The following is a 4,884-nucleotide window of genomic DNA, read 5'->3' as shown; positions in this document are numbered from 1 at the left end:
GCTCATGTTTTTTCCTTAAAGATAAATGTGTTGACTTGCATAAAAGATCCTTTAAAGGGAAAGGTATCATCTTTAATTATGCAAGCTGATATACTTGGAAGAATGAATGAGCACTTGGTCCTTCTTCTGCTTCTATGGGGAGACACCCCAAAGCTGAAGATGCTATACGAAGTCAGCGTTGGAATTTGCCATATGAGAACACCTTCCAAGGATTACAGGTGAGAATGTCTTTCACAAATAACAGTGCTTACAGATTTTAAATCCACTGGCTTCCAAGTACTTGGACTTCAATTCATAAAGTGTTTGAGCAAACTCTTGCTTTAAGTAGATGGGCAATCACTATAAGGTTCAAGCTTAAATGGACTCATGCACATTTTATTGCATTAGAACCAAAGCACATTGCACAGGATCAACCCCTAATTTGAACTGCGGGATTCAGGAATCACTGGGTGTTTAATATGCAAAAGATTATATTTGCTCATTGTAATGGTCTTTTCTAGCCTTTTATTTCAATTTAAAATACTGTGAAGAAGAGCTGAATTAAAAAAAAAGCATTACTGCAGACTTCAAGATTTCAAAGGATTCAGAAGCAATGAATTAAGCTTCACAATAATTTTGCAATGTAGTACATTTTTCCAGTGAGAGGCAGTGATTAAAAGGGTGCTCCCAGAATCACACAGGGAATGATAGGCAGACCTTCGATCAGTCTCCAGATATCCTGACACCTTGTCCTCAAGCAAGCAGAGCTACTTCTGTTCTTCATAAAGAAAAACACTATTCTATCATTGTCCATATGCACAAAACCAATTGCTCCAGTTCTGGTTTCATATAGTAGACAAAACTTGACAGCTCTCTGTCTGACAACAGTTATGTTCCAGCATATTTACAAAAGTAGCTTGTGCTATATTCCTTGACCTTTCCCTACTGAAGAACTGCTGATCACCTCTTCAGACAGCTACTGATTATCATACTGTAACACACCAAACATGCAGTATCTTTGCCAAATCAAATTTTTAAAGTTAACTTGCAATTTACTATGAAGTTTTTGAGTCATCTCAATATCTTACGTATAAACTGAAAACTACATTTACTGGAAATATTCTCTCAGAGGTGAAATGACACATGCCAGATCCCTGACCTATAGGCACTTGATAAAATTAAGTGATGTCTATGATGCAGTACAGCTTCTGGAAAAAAAGAAAGAAAACACTAATTGGAACTTTACCTCTGCCAAGTCCAGAGCAGATTAAGGAAAACAGCACTGATATAACCTCACAGAGAACAGAATTATAGAAATCAGCCTTACAAAGCATTTTAAAATGCAGGTAAAATACCGATGTCTTCATCTGGGCCTCAATAAAAGTGAGTTTTCAAAGGGGTCGAGTATTTGGAGTTTCTGCATGACTTTGTGAGTAATTATTTATTTACATTTTTGAATGCTGAAAAGGATGATAAGACCATAATCTCTTTTTCAGTGGAATATTAATAGTGACTATAATCAGTACTTTTCATTCAGCTGGGCAAGAGAATTTTGAGAAAAATACTGAAGCCGCCGACAGGTGAGCTACTGCTGTCAGCAGCTCTTTTTGAAGCACACAGGGCAACAGAGGGAAGACTTTTCCAGCTTGATTTTCTGCCTCACGCTGTAGCAGCAGCACGAGTGACTCCACTGAGGACCTCTGACCTCACTGTCCTAGGTGGGGGCTGTGCATTATTCTGTGCTTTTGTCCCCAAATAGAAGTCTGATTTGCATGTCTCATTTCTCCATTTAACTTTTATGGAAGCTTTTGCCTCCCATCGGATTTCTGACGATGTTACTGCATGAGGTTGGCAGTGTCTGATGGGCATGGACTGGATCACAGAGCTATTTCAGTAAACATGTTTCCTGTCTGCTTTCCCGGTGACATTCTGCATCAGAGACATGTTTTCATCTATTTAGTAGCAGAATCAAGTGATTGTGTGCTGAGGGCTGTGAACAAGCAGTTGCACTATTTTAGAGCAAGGAGTTCTTTTAAACAAGAGTAGCTTAATCATGAAAGGGATTACGCAGAGTGATGGGACTGAGATAGCAGGAAATTGGATTTGCTGATTTAGGACATAACTGTCTGATGTGCCTATGACTAGGGCCAGTATGGAAAGGCACTGGAATGCAAAATTATTCATATCTAGTTCAAGGTAGACTTGCATCCATATCGATCCGCTTTATTTTATGGCAGCACATTGATGACTACACAGGAAAGGTGATGCTGCTCTCTTGTTCCAGCTTGACAAGAGCACAAATCACAGCTGGCAGTAATTTGCATTTCTTTGGACATGTATGGAGAAGTGTTCAACGATTAGCTGTCCACTGAAATGGGATGAATCTTCAGTCTCTAGACTGACAAGTCCAAAACTTGAGTTGAAGCACACTGGAGAGGCAAGCCAGAGACCCCTGCTCTGTTCCTGTCCTGTATATCCTGGTGATCTTTTAAAGTTATTTTTATAGGAGGGAAGAATTCCCTTTAAACCTTTCCTAGAGGGATTGTAGATTTTTTTTTTTTCTCATTTAGTGATTCTCTATTTAGTTCCATAGTAAGTTCCATCTCTGTCTCTCTGTAGATAAGTATGATGATAAAAATACACAGGTCTTCACTCTATCCCATTCTTTTGTTGTTCTGCCAAGTAACAGAGAAGATGACTTTGTTATCTAGAGAACCACTTTGAGGAATTGATTGGGTTGCGTGTGATAAGCTCTCCAGCACTAGTTTGCCAGCATCAAAGCACTGATTTTTTTTTTTTTTTTTCCCTGTAGTCCCTTGGGCAGACATCATGGAAAGATACAGACACCTTTTTGTCAGTACTAGATGACAGATATCATTTAGTAAAACTTTGAATTGCCTTGCAAACTTCTTATAACTCTGTAATGCACTAATTCATAATGCAGATATTTTTGAACATTTTGGGTAACATAAAACTGAGCCCTGTAAAAATTCCTGAACGCTCTAAAAACATATTTTGTGTGCTTGTATATAAACTAAATAAAGTCTTTCAAAGTATCTAAATGCTTCTAGGCATTGAATCACTTCTGAAAAGGAAATTGAACATTAAATATGTTCCCACATCATTTAACCATGTTTGAAATGTATTAGCTTTAAAAATCAAACTCTCTCTGAGACACCAAATTTAAGCATTTGCAGATTTTCCTCTCTTCTACCAACCAAGAGAACCTGCTCTAGGACAGAAATATCCCCAGTAAAACCAAAAATATTGAGAAGAGAAACAGGAACTGAGAAAGCTCGGTGTAGGTTAAGACAAGCTTCAACTAATCCAAACAAGTTAGAGAATGGCAGATTTACCATGATTTTGCAAAGTAAGCGAAGCGTGACTGTGTTTAATATCCTGATAGTGTTCCTGAAAGATGTCTGAAAGGGTTTCCTTTGATTCGGTCACCCCCAATCCACAACAAGGCACATGCGTCTGCATGCCTTCTTACAGACATTTTATGGGTACTGAAGGCTAGATATCACCACATACATTTAAATGCATTTACTAGGATCACAGAGGGTATAAATAGGTGTTCCTGCTTCTTTCAAGGCACCTGTAAGACATTGAATGGCTAGCTGATTTAAAAGCTGCTTCCAGTGTTGGGCATTATAAAGATTTAAAAACAGACCAAGAGTGTTTCCATCTTGTTCAGTCTGACATTTTATGCAAAATCTGAGTCATTAGTGATCAAAAACTTTCAAGGCTAACTGTTCATTTATCAGTACAACAGAACAGTGAATCAAAAGAAAGTAAGAAATATACTGTATTGTATATTGCTGTTCTTTGAGGGTAGATTTGCAAATGGGGTGTGCTAGACACACAACTGAGGGCCTTGCTACACGAGCCCAATCCAGCAAAACAGATTGTTCATGCTTAACATTTAACCCTCCAAATGCTCTGACTGACCCCTCATGATTGAATCTATATTGCCTTATTATTGACTGCAGTGACATTACTCATATATTTAATAACTCTGCTGAATCAGAATATAATTCCATAAACCGCATCATTCTAGTACCTAATATAAGAGCATCATTTGTATCTGCCAAGTGATTTCTGTCTGTTGAAAGTTTCTTCTACGTGAAAACAGAAAACTGCTCTGCTCATCTCATCTGCCCAGTCACTTTTGAGCATGTAAAATGTTCTGTGAGGATGTAAGGGTGATCTTTAGGTTCTTACGCAGACACATGAGGGGCTGACAACAAAGGTCATGGTGAATCAGTGCTTGGCCATTCCTTTCTATTATTTTAGGTGAGAGCAGGGATAAGAACTCCTGAATCAGAATTTTGTTTGAGTCTCAGCACTTCTGGTGTTCAACAGAGGTGGTGTCATGTCTCTGGATGATGTGTCTATGAAATAGGATGACAGCAAGAAAGACTAAAGAGAAGTTTTTCTAGAGTGTCACTGTGCTAAAGATAACTTTTGGGCACCATTTGGGGGGACGTTTTAGAGATGGGTTTGGAAAGCAAAGCTGAGCAAAGACAGTTCTAGCATCAGCTAGCCAGTCTCTCCTCTGGCTCTTGAGGCCAACATTGCAGCGATCCTGTTTGTAATCAAGACTGTCTGAAGACAAACTGTCCCCAGCAGGACAATCTCTTACAGACTTATAAAAAGATTGTCTCTGATCTCTACTGCTTCTGGACAGCCTGAGGAATTGACAAAATGCTTAGTATTCTGATAGATCCTGAGAGATCTTGCTTTGGGTTCAGATTCGTCTGGAGCTGTCTGGAGGACAAGGCAGAAAAGGGTTTGGAATTGGTTTAGTGACTCCTGATTATGGTTTATTTTCAGATTCTTAAATTGGTACATGACATGCATGTACATGACCTTGTAATCTTTTCACTACTAGGACACTTTTAT

The sequence above is a fragment of the Grus americana genome, chromosome 3 (genome assembly GCF_028858705.1).
Source record: "Grus americana isolate bGruAme1 chromosome 3, bGruAme1.mat, whole genome shotgun sequence".
NCBI classification, from domain to species: Eukaryota; Metazoa; Chordata; class Aves; order Gruiformes; family Gruidae; genus Grus; species Grus americana.
The sequence above is the reverse complement of the archived record's forward strand: the minus strand, read 5'-3'. Positions refer to the sequence as shown.